Source organism: Myotis myotis, unplaced genomic scaffold, assembly GCF_014108235.1.
Source record: "Myotis myotis isolate mMyoMyo1 unplaced genomic scaffold, mMyoMyo1.p scaffold_m19_p_14, whole genome shotgun sequence".
NCBI lineage: Eukaryota > Metazoa > Chordata > Mammalia > Chiroptera > Vespertilionidae > Myotis > Myotis myotis.
This window is the reverse complement of record NW_023416318.1, coordinates 45335528-45352398: the sequence shown is the minus strand read 5'-3', so window position 1 is coordinate 45352398 and position 16871 is coordinate 45335528. Positions and strand designations below refer to the sequence as shown.

The 16871-nt window shown below is 40.1% G+C and overlaps 1 protein-coding gene across 9 annotated transcripts in view; it reads left to right on the top strand.

Moving 5' to 3' along the window:
* The window catches only part of NCOA1 (nuclear receptor coactivator 1), a 172236-nt gene that overhangs the window by 73765 nt on the left and 81600 nt on the right, over positions 1 to 16871 (top strand). For 8 of the 9 annotated variants that reach the window (XR_004971916.1, XM_036335193.1, XM_036335187.1 and 5 more), the window contains one exon: positions 8357 to 8512. The exons of the other annotated variant lie outside the window; for it this stretch is intronic. The gene's annotated coding sequence lies outside the window, so the exon portion shown is untranslated. The remainder of the gene's footprint in view (positions 1 to 8356; positions 8513 to 16871) is intronic. 9 annotated transcript variants of the gene reach the window in all.

Sequence of the window (16871 nt, the reverse complement as noted above, 5' to 3'; positions counted from 1 at the left end):
ACAGGGCATTAATTGGGATGTTCCTTGGTCCAGAACCACATGTTCTTACTATTATCATTGTGCTTTAGCTTATCTCCTTTTGCTTCTTTCAATGATAGTATTGCTTCCAGTGTCTGCTTCTCAAGCCCCATTCTAATTTGTGTTCTCCAAACCGTATTGCCTCATACTGTTACTGCTCCCATGGTAAATCTCTTTTTTAGATTGTATTTATAACAGTATGTACTGTATGGTATGCATACTGAAAGAAAATTGCATTTATATTCTGAACTTTAGTTTTCATCAAGTCAAACTGATTTTCTTTCCAAGTAGTCTGTTTTCAAGGTTTCAGTACATGTTACCATCTTACAGTACAAAAATAATATCTGCTATTGTTAAGATTTGTCACTTACAAAGTTACTAGAGAATGAAATATTTAAAATATTCATGCAGTTTACATAGAAAACTTTCCATGATCCTATAACTTCAATTTACAAAAAATACTGTTTATTTATAATCAGTCAGTGAAGCTACATTTTTAACAATGCTGGGAGAAAAGGATTTAACCAGTTACCTGCCACGATATTTCAAATTTAATTTAAAAAGGTCTGCCGCTTGCATCTATAGATGCTTATGGCGTACAAATGGTTAATAATTCCTGAACATCTTAATGCCAGTTCTTTTCCTGGCAGTTTTATTAATTGGGATTCCTCTGGAGATCATTCTTTGGAAAACAAATCTTCCTTATTCCACCTTTACCCAAGAGGTCAGAATACAAGTATTCCTTCCTTTGTATACACTTTAATCTTGCTTAGAAGGGTTATGTCTTTTCCCCCTTAATTATTCCTTGTCACTACATATGTAGTTTCAAAAAAATATCCATTATAATTAAAATCAAGAAGAGCACTGGGACTTCAATGTAACTGTCAGTTATATTAATTATAATTTACTGAATGGTTACTGATAAACATTTTAAATAAACTAAATTCTTTTCTAGTAGGAAAGTAATAACTAGCAGTGGTTTTTTAATAACTGATTTGCGAGAAACATCGCTTTGTTGTCCCATTTATTTATTGATGGGGTCCAACCCCAGCAGGTCCAGGGGTCCCCAAAGGTGTGGACGGAGTCGGCGAAGAAGAAACGACACAGAGGCAGCGTTCAGTTGATCAGCAGCCTAGCCAGGATCTCTAGCCAGGATCTCCAGCCAAGTTCTGTTCAGGATCTCCAGCGAAGTTCTGGTTAGGGTCTTCAGCCAGGTTCTGTGTCCATGTTCTCTCGCTAGGTTCTCCAGCCAAGTTCTGTAGCCATGTTCCCTCGCTAGGTTCTCCAGCCAGGTTCTGTCCAGGTTCTCCAGCCAGGTTCAGTCACCAGGTTCTAGTCAGGTTCTCTTGCCATGTTCTATCCAGGTTCTGTAGCCAGGTTCTGTCTCTAGGTTCTTCAACCAGGTTCTCTCGCTAGGTTCTGTCTCTAGGTTCTGTAGCCAGTTTCTGTCCAGGATCTTTTGCCATGTTCTCTCCAGCGAAGTTCTTCTGTCTCTAGGTTCTGTGTCTAGGTTCTGTGTCTAGGTTCTGTATCTAGGTTCTGTGTCCAGTTGTCTTGTTACATCTGTATTTATACCAGTTGATTCCAATCCTATCAATCTCTATTCCAAAGGTTAGGGAGTTTCTTATCTCCATTCCAGGGAGTAAAGATTATGTAGCTTAAGCATGATTGTTCATAGTTAAAGTGATTAATTACCCGCCTGGCACTTAGTTAAGAGGTTTTATTCCCTCCCTAACTTCAGGGGGAAATCCCTACCTGGGGAAACAACCTTTCTCAGAGAGGTGACCTTGGTTAAAACACATAGTGCCAAGAAGGTGAGCAAACATATTAAGAACAGTATGCCATATATGCCAGGTCCCTTCAAACAGCAAGGATGGACCGGCTCCCGGCAATTTATGTATTCATTCTTGTTCTTTGTATGTGCCCTGATCTGGAATCAACCTACAACCTTGGTGTATTGGGGCAACGCCCTAACTGAGCCAGTTGGCCAGGGCTAATTAGTAGTTTCTTGAATAATAGTTCTCTAGGTGATCAAGACAATTTATCTTGATTAATAAATAAGAAAATAGAATTATTTGAAAGATTTGAGTTATGCTCCTTAAAATACTGTTCTGTAACCTCCTTAATTCATTCATTAAAAATTTATTATCCTTCACTAAAATGTAAATTTTAAAGTATTATTTATTTAGTATGTTAAGCAGTATTCTGTATGCCCAACCTAAGAAATGAAATTTAGGAATATAATGGAAACTCCTTGTGTAAGCCTTTCTCAACTCATCCCTTTTCATGTCTCTCCCCAAGTGTAAACATTATACTGAATTTTCTAAGTTATTTTAATTTTTTATAGTAAGTCTTACTACATATAAATCTGTACCTAAATAATATATTTTATTGATTGCTTATTTTTGAACTTTATAAAAATTGGTATAGCACTGGCTGGTTTTCTCAGTAGTTAGAGCAATACAGGAGGCAACCTGTTGATGTGACTCTCTCACACTGATGTTTCTCTCTCTCTGTCTCTCCCCTCCCTTCCACTCTCTCTAAATCAATGGAAAAAATATCCTCAGGTAAGGATTAACAACAACAAAAAAGGTATATTGTGTATGTTTTTCTTAAGATTTACTTTTTTTTGTCTTTGTTTTTGTCCTAAGACCTACTTTTAAATTTCTAAAATTCATTTTCATTGCTGTGTAGGACATTGATTTTTATGGCTAGTTATTGAATATACAGTGATTTCTACTACTCTTAATCCCTAAAGGGTAAGCAGAGGGTACAGAAAGGGGAAAATGAAATTGTTTATAAAAATTAATTCTGGAAAAGATACTTAGGAAAATTTGTAAAATGGAGTTGAAATTGTGAAAATGTACGGTGATAATAAATCTTAGTATACTAGGACTAACCAAAACCTTGAAGGGAGAAAAATATTTTTAGCCCCCCCCCCCCAAAAAAAAGATTTTTATAATGCTCTCCCACAAACGTCGTTATTTGGATTATGATGGCATGAAGTTGGGGGAGGGTGGTAGACACACTGAGCATAAGAGCCTGTGAGTTCAATGATTGTGCTGGTGGTGGGGCATGTTGCATTCCTGGTGTCTTTGGGGGGAAGTATTTGTGCTTTATTGCGGTTTATTTTGCAGGGACTCTTGACTACCTTTGAGTACTTTTTAAGAGTTTGTTTTGTTTTAAAGGGATTGTGATTGGGCAGTTTCAAAATAATTATTGAAAGTGGGCATTATGATCTTCTACCCTCAACTTTTGCTGGTTTTCTCCTCTTACCTTGACTCATTTTCTCTTTAAAAAAAATTTTTTTTTAAATTGATTTCAGAGAGGAAGGGAGAAGGAGAGAGCGAGAGATAGAAACATCAACGATGAGAGAATCATTGATCGGCTGCCTCCTGTATGCCCCACACTGGGGATCAAGCCCGCAACCCAAGCATGTGCCCTGACTGGGAATTGAACTGTGACCTCCTGGTTCACAAGTCAGTGCTCAACCACTGAGCCACGCCGGCCGGGCTATCTCTCTTTTTAAAATTGATATTCCAGCTTTAATTGTTCCCTTCCTTAAATATTGGATTGTCTTTGTGGTAATTTATTCTCTTCTCTTTTCACTTTTCCTTGGTCATCTCATCTACTCTACTACCAAGGGATTCAAAAAACCTTTTTTAAAAAAATATATTTTATTGATTTTTTACAGAGAGAAAGGGAGAGGGATAGAGAGCTAAAAACATTGATGAGAGAGAAACATCCATCAGCTGCCTCCTGCACACTCCCCACTGGGGATGTGCCCGCAACCAAGGTATATGCCCTTGACCGGAATCGAATCCGGGACCCTTCAGTCCACAGGCCGACGCTCCATCCACTGAGCCAAACCAGTTAGGGCTCCAAAAACCTTTTTATCTCACTTCTTTGGAAGTCAGCTGGACTTATCTATTTGGATGTCATATTCATTATTAATGTGTACATAACTGAATTCATTAGCCTCTCCCTCAGACATCTGTTACTGCCTGCAAACTCGGTCTTGACTAAATGGCATTAATGTCTATCCCATCTCTCATGCCAGGAAACTTGGTGCTTGTAGGAGCTTATTTAGAGACTATAATCCTGAATGTAAACAAAATTTCAGCCAGAAAAATGCCTCATTATAGTATTGTTTTTAACAGCATGAAGAAACAGTCTAAAGTCCTGTAGTACTTACTGCCTTGCTTAAAACCTATGACACATACACACATAGGAATATTTTATAGACAATACAAGCTATGTAGAAGACTATTTAATAACATGAGAAGTTATAGATAACTTTAGTGAAAAAAAAAAGGTGCTCTTAAACAATACGTATACTGTGGTACCATAATCTGTATTTATAGAATAATAAATATATAAATCTTTGCATTAATTCTAGATGGAACACTTGTGGGTGATTTTTATTTACCTGCATTTTCTAGACTTGTACAGTAAACATGCATTACTTTTATAATTTATACATGCAGACTACTTGGCCTCTTGTTTTGTTTTTTTTTACCCCCAATTCTTATTGTTTTATTCCAGTATCTCATTCGGCCCAACTGTTATTACATAAATCCCACTGCTCACTGTGTTGGAATTAAATGATCACAGCAACCCTCTTGCCTCCATTGCTCAGCTACCAAAGCTATCATCCTGAAAATCTTAGCTGGTCGGGTCATTCCCTTGCTTAACCTTTCCAATTTAAGTAGCTAAATGTTCACTTCCCCAAACCATCAAGAATAGAGTAAATTTTGAATATTTTTTCTTACAATTTGATCTGAAGACCTTTAGCAAACTAGATTTTAACCAACTCAAGATTTAATATAACATTTTCTTCTAACCCCAACCAGATCATTTTTGACAAGAACACAGATATTTATGCCAGATTTGGGGGATGCAGGAAGAGAAAAGAAAAGGAGAAAGCGAGAGAGAAAATATGAATTGAACTCAGGCATTTGCAAATTTTTGCTCTTTGCTTGTCCCTTCTGTTTTATCTCTGCAACCTGTCACACTTTGCCCTTGCTGGGTGTTTTTTTGTTTGTTTCTATTCAAGGGACAATTTATCAGTTTTCTCGAGTAGGAACAAATTAGCCAGTAGGAACAAATACCCACATAATGAAAATCCATTCGTTTTAGTGCCAATTATTATATCAGCAGATCTTATTAGGAGTATTTATTGAAGCATGCCATGCTAATAGTCCCAGGGTGTAATTATACTTGCAGATTTCTCATGCTTTTAGGGAGTTTTTAACATGTTCCAGATGGTTAAGTAGGAAGGAGTAGACATTTTGTACTGTATTTTCAATTATGATTAAGAATTTGATGTTACTACTTATGTTACAATTATTGCTTTTGTTAGGTTAAAACATGAGAGGAATTTAAACAAAATATGTAGATTCTGTGGGTTTTTGTTTTTTTTAAGTATTTCTTCTTTTATGGTCAACAATTAACAGGACCTTTTAGATTCTTTTCCTCTGGTAAATTAATTGCTTTAATTTAAGCATCATTAAAATGAGATAATTGAATGTTAAGTAGTAATTCTTTTATGAATGTAGTCCCTAATTTATTCACGGAAAGTATTCACTTGGGTTTGTTTTAGACTTAAAATTACATGGTGAACCTTCTTGAAAAAACTTACATAAGATTGAAATAGTATAATTTTCCAAATTGTTGAAGGTTCTTCGACCGTTTTCCACAAGCTAATATGACCTTAGATTCAAAATCAGTGGACATACCAGTATACTTCAAATTTTGCCAGTAGTAGTACTGATGACTTCTCACTCATCTATTCATATTCTCTTCTATCCTTAACTGACCATTCATCTACTTTCATTTGAAAGGTATATAACGTGTGAACTTGGAATAGTACAGTTAATGGATCATAGGGATCCAAATCCATAAACCTTGGCTTCATTATGACCTTAGATTTACCTGTATTAACCAGTTTGCTAACTTGTTAGTTGACTTGACGAAATATATTGTTTTTCGATAAGAAATAGAATATTCAGTAATTCGATTTACCACCTGTATATTTTCATAATGTAATTACTGTGAGAAAGAGGACAAATTGGCCTTAATCTTTAGGCTAGTGTTATTGTCCTTGAAGTTCTCTTCAAGATGTCTTCCATACAAGAAAACAAGCAAAAACATAAAATATATAATGCCAAAATTATATTTTTGGTAATGAATAAGGTAGACTATTCCTAAGAATTTTGTTGGGATGAAAGGAATAGTTTACATTCTGTATCATCTAGTAAGACATACTTCCTTATAAATTGCCTTTAAATATCTTTGTTCAGACTTTCCTGTTCCACATCTCTACATTGTGCTTTTCTTGTTTCTCCCCTGAACAACCTGCATTCTCAGCCTCTTCAAACTCCTCAGTACTTCTTGCTCATACCCGCTCCACAAATTCTTTACAGTTTTTCCAGGTAAAATTCTTAACCTTTCTATGAAATTCTTTAAACTCCTTCCCAGCAAGATCAAAGTTAGCCTAAACTAAGACTACTAAAAGCATGTCTTTGGGGAGATTCAGTTTATCTTGTTATAATAAACTAGCGTTAAATTGGGATTCCTATTTCCAACGATATTGCTAAATTTAATACAGTTTGGTTTGTTGAGCATGTACAACAAATATCATGGTCAAGTTATTATTAATGGTTCAATGTATGGGTCTGTATGGACAGTTTTAATTTTTATTCTTATTTGTGTTTATTTAAGTTTTTATATATTTGTCTCAAAAAATTTTTATACAAAAGATGGAATTAATTTTTTTTCCTTTGGGATTAATTTTTAAAAGAATGATTCACACTAGGATTCCATTGAATGAAATATTTTAGTTTTACATATAAAGAATAACATTTGCTTTATAAAATTTAGTGTATGCAAGACTTTTTCAGGGGTATCTATATAAGGGTTACATGTGATGAAATTTAGACTGATTAGTGGAAATACCTCTCTGAGTTAGTGATAGGAGATGATAACAGTATATTGAAAAGCAATTCTACTTTGGGTTTATGAGACCATCTTTCATTTAATAACCAAGCTAGAATTTTTCCTTTCCCCTTCTTCGCAGTATCCCAGCCTCTACCTCTTTACCCAGGCCACTTCCATCATGAGGTGGAAAGAGTTGTTACTGTGATTCCCTTCATCTTGGAGACAGGGAGGGGTTACTTACCCACCTGACCCTTTTTCTGGTATATGACATTTGAATCACCCTTGCCTTCTTGAAACATTTAGAAAATTGTAATAATGGCACTCAGTCCTCATCTTTCCTAAGGTTTTCTTTGTCCCTTAATATATATCTCATGTATTTAAAATCCCTTTTTTTTTTTCTCTGAAATCACAGCATCTCAGTGTTTGATTGAACTTGGGCACTGTATATAAATCGAGACTATATTTGTATGTGTGTTTAGGCACCTTTCTAAGCACAGATCATGACTTTGCATTCCCCACTGATCTAATTTGTTACCCAGCTGGTGTTGCTCAGTGGTTGAGCATTGACCTATGAACCAGGAGGTCATGGTTTGATTCCTGGTCAGGGCACATGCCCGGCGTTACAGACTGGATCCCCGGTCGGGGGGTGCAGGAGGCAGCCAATCAATGATTCTCTCTCATCATTATTGTTTCTCTCCCTCTCCCTTCCTCTCTGAAATCAATAAAAATATATTTTAAAAATCATCCTGTGTAATAAAAGCCTAATATGCTACGTGCCCGACTGTTCAACTGTTCAACCAGTCACTATGACATGCAATGACCACTAGGGGGCAGAGGCTCCGACTGGTAGGCTAGCTTACTGCTGGGATCTGGGCAAGATGGGCTGGACACGCCCTGGAGCCCTCCTGCAGTCCCTCCCGGCCCCATTTGTGCACCAGTGGGGCCCCTCGGCCTGGCCTGCACCCTCTCGCAACCTGGGACCCCTTGGAGGATGTCGGAGAGCCAGATTGGGCCTGATCCCCGCAGAGCTGGCCGAGGGACCCCACTGGTGCCAAACCCGTGCACTGGGCCTCTAGTGATTTATAAGTAGAAAGAATAAACATATACTTACAGTCAGAAAAAAAATTAAAGACATATAAATGAGTCTTTCAAAAGATTAAGGGCAGAATGTAATTAGGCATTATGTAAGTAGCAGTCTTAAGTAGGAATATATATTTAATCATCAGAAAGGACTTTAACTGTAAAGTTAGACTTTTATACACTGTCTTTGGAAATATTTTTCCATTTGGCCTTAAAGGTTATTTTTCTTTACCTAGCATTCTGACCTTTATCATTTCTTAAACAATAAAATGACAATCTAACCTCCCTCTGCTTTTTTTTTTCTTTTCCTTTGCTTTAGTTTTTTGCATAATTGTCCTTAAATGAGGTGAGAGTGAAGAGATTAGAGCCATCTCTGGAGAACATCTTTACCCCATTCCCCTGGAAGCTAACCTCAGGAGCACTAACTTGACCCTATCTGTTTTGAGGACTCATTATGAACAAAGAAGTCTCCCAGGTAAGAATTGTAGCTCTGTTTATAAAGAGCTTTGTCTCTACAAAAGTATGGAGAAAATGACTACCTGTTGACTCTTATTTTTATGGAATATATGATCTGAGAAGCTTCAAGGTTATCATAAAACATGTGTTGACATTTCTAATTGAAAATGTTCCAAAAGTTTTAGATTACACTTTATAAGCTGCTTAAATGCACATTGAAAGTAATATAGGCTTCAATAAGGGAATATTACATAAGTACCTGGACTTTATGAAAGAGAAAAGGAGAAAAAAATAGAATAATCTAGTAATTGAACTCTGGCTTAGGTTTCTTATTCTTTAACTCAGTGTTCAGTGAATGAGTCTGAGAAAGTCTTTATTTTCTTTATGTCACAATGAAAATTTTTATCTTTTCTATTTCCCCTTAACATTTATTAAAAACATTTCAAACTGCGAAACAATTGCAAGATTGATAAACTGAACACCTCTATATCATTACCCAGTTTCACCAATTGTAAACATTGTGTTACGTTTGCTTTATCTCTCTGTATTTTACTACTTCTGCTCCTCCACCACTATTATGGTGATAATGATGAAGAATCATCTGAGAGTAAGTTGTAGACATTTATGATCTTTCACTCCTAAATATTCATTATTTGTCTCCTACTTAACCACAGTATAATAACCACATTCAAGAAACATAACGTTTTTATTATTATATTTAACTAGAGGCCTGGTGCACAAAATTTATGCACGGGTAGGGTCCCTAGGCCTGGCCAACGATCAGGGCCGATCTGTGGGGCGACTGCAAGGCAGTTGGGGGGGGGTGCCTTCTGGCACCCGCCTTGGCCAGCCTGGCACTGCCCACTCACCAGCCCTGCCCCCCGCCACTGCCATTCCTCGCCTTCCTCTGTAGAGTGACTGGCGGGGCGATCAGGGGACCCCACTCATGCCTGCCTTGGCTGGCCTGGGGTCTTCGGGCTGTGGGCAACTCCTGCGTTGAGCATCTGCCCCGTGGTAGTCAGTGCGCATCATAGTGACTGATCGTTCCGCCGGTCATTCCGCTGTTCGGCTGATTTGCATATTAGGCTTTTATTATATAGGATATACAGTCCATACTAAAATTTTATCACGTTGTCTGATCCAGAATCACACTGCATAGTTGTCACATCTCTTTGATTCCTTTTACCTGGAATAGTTTATCAGCTTTTCTTTGTCTCCCGTGATTTCGACAGTTTGGAAGAGTCCAGGCCAGCTCTTTTGTACAGCGGCACTCATTCTGAGCCTGTCTCTTTCCATCTATGCTCCTTTCTAAAGAGACTAGGTTATGGGACTTTGGAGATTCATGGATTTGGTACTAAGAACCTTATCTGGAGAACAAAGCCTATAACTATATCTTCAGGGGAAAATTTGTCAAAACATAGTAAGAGCTCAAAATTCCAGAAGGTAGACCCTAGAGATGATTTGAATGATATTGAAAGGAATTTTGTGTTTGTATGCGTAAGTATACATATAATTTTAGAATCTAAGATTTATATATTTTTGGACAAAAATTAAGGTTTTACAAGGTAGAACTTTTGATTCTGAAGGAATTGCACATTACATCTTAAGGTGATTCACATCTTATAGGAAATAATTGGTTTTATATTATGACCATAAAAGATAAGTCAGGATTAGAAAAATGATCAATTTTATTTCTTTCTATGTGATGTTTGGACCAAGAATTGAAAAGATTCTCTGTTCATATGCTTGAGAACCTTGTAAATACCTCCCAGGGTTTTTAGATGTGGTATAATTTGTTAGCATTTTAGTGTAGAGGCAAAAGCAAAACTTGGGAATCTATAGTTAGCTTTCCTACTTATCAATTATGTGACTGTAGGTTAGTTATATAAGTTAAAGCACAGCCAGTTTCTAGAACCAAGTTACCTAAGAATGATTTTTACCACTGCCACTTATGATGTTGGGCAGATTAAGTAAACCCCTCCATGCCTCAGATTTCTCATCTCTGAAATGGATTATAATGTTACCTATCTCATATTTTATGAGTAAATGAATTAGTAAGGTTTATGAGTACATAAAATAAGGAAGATGCTTAGAACAGTGACCGGCAAATAGTAAGTCCAAAAAAGTGTTAGTCATCATCATTGTCATCACCATCAGACCATAGTTCCTTTATTAGTCAGATAAAACTGTTGAACTCAATCAATGCATCTATGAAGTGGAGGTAATAATAATATACACTTCATAGGGCAGTTGTGAGAAATAAATGAGTTAATACTTATAAAACTCATAAAATTCTTTATAATTACATTGTCACATCCTTTAATTAAATGCATATTCATGAGATTCCTTTTTTTGTGAACTTTCTGTTATTTTGTTCCTCTCAAATTCTTCGTTACTACTGACTTTATACTGCAAAAGTGGGAATAGGCAAGATAGGCATTTTGTATATTCTAGTGGCTTATATAGTCAAAAGATTTGAGAAGCACTGTACTAGATGATAATAGCTGGGGTGCCTTATTCTGAAATTTTATAAATCTTAGTTTCTTGTTTAATTTATAAGCATTATTTTTATACTTATTCTGTTTGGAAACTCTGGGAAGTGAAATTTGAGTTTTACTGGTTTGGAGTTAGTCTTTAGTTGGATATTGCACTGGAAGAGTTATAGCCAGATAAGTTCATATGATCATTGAGCAGATGTTGATGCTCTTTAACCAGTTATTCACCTGGAATGCTTGGAGAAATTTTTTTCATTTTTCAATAGGTATCAATAATATTTTTGCCAAATATATTTTGAATCAAGTGATGTGGCTTAAATTTCAACCAGGGCTTTTAAAAATGCACAATCTTGCCCTAACCGGTTTGGCTCAATGGATAGAGTGTCGGCCTGTGGATTCAAGGGTCCCAGGTTCGATTCTGGTCAAGGGCATGTACCTTGGTTGTGGGCACATACCCACTGGGGAGTGTGCAGGAGGCAGCTGATCGATGTTTCTCTCTCATCAATGTTTCTAACTCTCTATCCCTCTCCCTTCCTCTCTGTAAAAAATCAATAAAATATATTTTTTAAAAATGCACAATCTTTCTATAAATTTGGGCAATGAAGGTTATATGTAGACTAGAGGCCCAGTGCACGAAATTCATGCACTGGTGGTGGTGGGGGTGGTCCTCAGCCTGGCCTGCGTCCTCTTGAAAATCCGGGGGCGATTGATCGCAGGGCTCTACGATAGATCGTCCCAAAGAGGTAGGTCCTGCCCACCTGGCTGGGGCTCCACGATGGATAGCCCCTGCAGGGGGAGTCCCCACCCACACGGCCCAGGGCTGCCACGGGGTAGCCTGGGCCTCCCTCTTTGGGGTGATCAATTGCACCCCGCAGAGGGAGGCCCTGCCCACCCGCCACAGCCCACCAGTCAGTGCCCTAAGCCTCTCTCTTTGGGGCGATCATGGAACCCCCTGATTGATCACCCCACCGGCTGGTGGCCTGGGTCTCCCTCTGCGGGGTGATCATGGGGCGATGGCGGGGCCCCCGACCAATCTCATCGCACCCACCTTGGCTGTCCTGGCGCCAGTGAGTGTCATAGCGTGGTCATCCAGATGGTCGTTCTGGTGTTCAGCCATTTGGTCGATTTGCATATTACACTTTCATTATTACAGATTTGTATTGTAATTTTATTCATGCCCTTTCCTTTTCACTTGAGGAGAAGGACCCTGAAATTATCTGGAAATTTACCTGACTTGATAATTTTCTAGTGCCCTTAAAATACAATTACATTGTTTGGGCAAATTATTTTGACCCATGTAACTCTATTACTTTGGTACTTGTGGTAGTTATAACATTAAAGATCAAATTTAAGTGTACTTATTTTTCTTTTATCGGTTTATATGTGTATATTTAACCATACTGTATTTTGAAATGAGTTTCTGAAATATTTGAGGGAAATTAAACAACTTCTAATTATTTTAGATATTGCAGTAATTTTATGTGACAAGTGTGGTTATTTGGTTTCAGATAATCTGTGTGTAATGTTGGGCTTCATTCTCCCCAGCTCTAGCTGTTTTTTTGCTCATTACTATCTGAATCTGTGAAAGTGGGTAGAGTTGGTAGAAAGAGACAGACATTGAAATTTTTCTATAGGTTCATCATTTTCTTTTCTTCAGGCTATTCTTTGCTAGACTATGTTCTCCTGTGCACATGCCAGTACACTCAAATATTTTTTTCATCTTTACACAGGTAAAGACAGCTGTAGTCTGGAAGAGTAGCTTTAATTTTTTTCTTTTTAATAAATTCCAACATCTTTTTCACAAGTTATAACAATCTAGAATTGATTTTTTTTTTAAGATATGTGCAATCTGTATATATAAAAGGCTAATATGCTAAATATCCCATCCTCTGATTGGTCGCTGTGACACGCCCTGACCACCAGGGGGAAGATGGTCAACACAGGAGCTGCCATGACACTCACTGTCCATTTACAGAGAAAAGGCATCACAGATTTGGCTCCCACAAAGCAACACTCGGCTTCCCCCAAGTGGGACGCAGGCCCCGCCACCACCCCAGAGTGACAGCCCACCAAATCGCAGCCAACACTGCTGAGATCCCATGGTACAAAATGCGGTCCACAGCCCAGCCCAGCCCAGAAATGGTCGCTGTGGGTACTGTGTAATGACATCACGTAGCAATTCCCGGCTTCATCTCCCTAGAGACTAGCCTCCTTGGAGTTTTTCAGCCCAGGAACACAACTTGCTTTATAGCCAGATGGAAACATTTTACACTTTTACCAGATGTCTGTGAAGCATTTTCCCGTGCCTCACCTCATTTGAACCTCACAGAAGTCCTGGAGTAGGTAGATAGGAGACTCGGTGGAATCCTGTTTTCTTTTCCTTAGCTGGAAAATGAAGATTTAGAAAGCTTAGAAACTTGACCCTACTGAAAAGGAGTAAGAAATGGTGGACCTTGAAAATGACTTCAGCCCTACCTGGTTTGGCTCAGTGAATAGAGCGTTGGCCTGTGGACCAAAGGGTTGATTCCAGTCAAGGGCACATGCCCGGGTTGTGGGTTTGATCCCCAGTAGGGGGCGTGCAGGAGGCAGCCAGTCAATGATTCTCTCTCATCATTGATGTTTCTATCTTCCCTTTCCCTTCCTCTCTGAAATTAATAAAAATATATTTTTAAAAAATGACTTCAGGTTTTCTCACTGAGCAGAATATAGTCAAACACTGCTGCAGTTAAATATTTCACCCTTTGTTCTCCCTAAGTGATATACAATAATAATCTGCTCCATGTTGACATTTACTGCTGTGTTGCTGACAATTACCTAAAAGAGAAGTTGGGGTGCTTCACTGGGCTGGATAAAGTTTAGCTACATCAGAAAGCAGGTCTAATTAATCAAGTTTATTCTATATGTATAAAAGGCTAAGTTGACTCACGTATGCCCAATACATATAAAGCTCTCGCTGGCACCAATCACACGCATCTGTTTCGATCTGTCATTGTCGATCGTGAATTTGGTTGACACTTCTATTATAGAGAAAGGGTGAATAGCGATATTAAAATATTTCTTCTAATTAATTTCCCCTCAGTGTGCACAAATCTGTGCACTGGGCCACTAGTGTATGTATAATTACCCAATGTTATTTAAGGAACTGTAATCATTCAATGAAATTCATAGATTTATAAGAAAATGTTGAAGGTATGTTGCACAAATATGTATGTTGTATGCTATTTTTCCATAGTAACAAATTAATACCAGTAGGAGTATTTTACTAAGGCAAATGCTTTTTCTTTTTATCTTTAAAAAGTTATCTTTTAAATAAAATTAATGTGAGGAATTTAAAATGTTAACTTTAAAAAACTGATATGATTTTTTCTGCATCCTGTATATTTAATAGGAAACCAAAAGTAAACTTTTACAGTTTCCAAAATTATTCTCTTTCCATTTAGGAAAAATTAGTACATAGAAAAAAAGCTTATTTCTTTTAAAAATATCTACACTAATAAAAGAGAAACATGGTAATTGGCGTACACCACTACCCTTCCCATTGGCTAATCCCCCTGTCACTCAAAGGGTAGGGCCGAGATATGCAAATTAACTGGCAGCCAAGATGGCGGCCGGCAGCCAGGCAGCTGATGCGAACAGGGAGGCTTGCTTGCTTCAGTGATGGAGGACTCCAACGTTCCCCGCCTGACTTGCCGGCCTCTCAGCTGCAACTCTCAGCAACTATGTTGCGAATATAGAAGCTAAAAAACCCCCAGAAACCTGCTTTACTCAGCGGAGCTTCAGCCAGCCGGACCGCAACATTGTATCAAATACAGATGGTGAACAAAGGCCAGAAACCTGTTTTCAGCAGCTGAGGCCTCAGAGCTTAAGCTGGCCCAGAATAAAAAAAAGAAAAAGAAAAAAAGGAGCGGTTGGGAGCTTCAGTCCCAGCCTGAAAACAGCCCTCAGCCCCTCAGCCAGACTGGCCAGGCACCCCAGTGGGGACCCCCACCCTGAAGGGTGTGTGACCAGCTGCAAACAGCCATCATCCCCTCACCCAGGCTGGCCAGGCACCCCAGTGGGGATCCCCACCCTGATCCAGGACACCCTTCAGGGCAAACCAGCCAGCCCCACCCATGCACCAGACCTCTACCCTATATAGTAAAAGGGTAATATGCCTCCCAGCAACAGGATCAGCGGAGCTGCGAGGCCTCCCGGTACCGGGATCAGCGTGACGGGGGGCAGTGCCCAAACCCCCTGATCGCCCTGCAGCTCTGTGTGTGACAGGGGGCGGGCCCCCACCCCCACCCCCCACAGGCCCTGCTCTGTGTGTGATGGGGTAGAGCCATAACCTCCCCATCGGCCCTGCTCTGTGGGTGATAGAGGGCGGCGCCCCAACCCCCTGATCAGCCCTGCTCTGTGGGTGATAGAGGGAGGCGCCCCAACCCCCTGATCCACCCTGCCCTGAGTGTGATAGGGGGCGGTGCCCCAACTCCCCTATCGGCCCTACTCCATGAGTGACAGGGGGGAACTCCCCAACCCCCTGATTGACCCTGCTCTGTGCATGACAGGGTATGGAGCCCCAACCCCCCTGATGGGTCCTGCTCTGTGCGTCACAGGGGGTGGCGCCACAACCTCCCCATCGACCCTGCCTTGAGTGTGACAGGGGGCGGTGCCCCAACCCCCCAATCGGCACTATCCTGAGCGTGACTGAGGGTGGCATCGCAACCTCCCAATCCGCCCTGCTCTGTGCATGACAGGGGAAGGCGCCCCAACTCCCCAATCGGCCCTGCTCTGAGCCCGAACAGGGGCTGCACCTAGGGATTGGGCCTGCCCTCTGCCACCCGGGAGCAGGCCTAAGCCAGCAGGTCGTTATCTCCCGAGGGGTCCCAGACTGCAAGAGGGCACAGGCCGGTCTGAGGGACCCCCCCTTCCCCTGAGTGCACAAATTTTTGTGCACCGGGCCTCTAGTATATATATATTTATTGATTTCAGAGAGGAAGGGAGAGGGGGAGAGAGAGAGAGAGAGAGAGACAGAGACATCAATTGCCGGGAGCCGGTCCATCCTTGCTGTTTCAAGGGACTTGGCATATATGGCATATTGTTCTTAATATGTTTGCTCACCTTCTTGGCACTATGTGTTTTAACCAAGGTCTCCTCTCTGAGAAAGGTTGTTTCCCCAGGTAGGGATTTTCCCCTGAAGTTAGGGAGGGAATAAAACCTCTTAACTAAGTGCCAGGCGGGTAATTAATCACTTTAACTACGAACAATCGTGCTTAAGCTACATAATCTTTACTCCCTGGAATGAAGATAAGAAACGCCCTAACCTTTGTAATAGAGATTGATAGGATTGAATCAACTGGTATAAATACAGATACAACAAGACAGCAAGAGCCAGAACTTAGAACACAGAACTTAGAAGACAGAACCTACACAGAACCTACAGACAGAAGAACTTCACTGGAGAGAACATGGCAAAAGATCCTGGACTGAACCTGACTACAGAAATTGGCAAGAGAACCTGACTAGAACCTGGTGACTGAACCTGGCTGGAGAACCTAACGAGGGAACATGGCTACAGAACCTGGCTGGAGAACCTGGAGATCTGAAGCAGAACTTCGCTGGAGATCCAGACCAGAACTTGGCTGGAGATCCTGGCTAGAGATCCTGGCTAGGCTGCTGATCAACTGAACGCTGTCTCTGTGTCATTCCTTCTTCGCTGACTCCATCCACACCTTTGGGGACCCCTGGACCTGCTGGGGTTGGACTCCGGCAATCAATGATGAGAGAGACTCATTGATTGGCCACCCCCTGCACACCCTCTACTGGGGATTGAGCCTGCAACCCAAGCAAGTGCTCTTGACCTGAATCCAACTCGGGAGTCCTTCAGTCCTCAGGCCGACACTC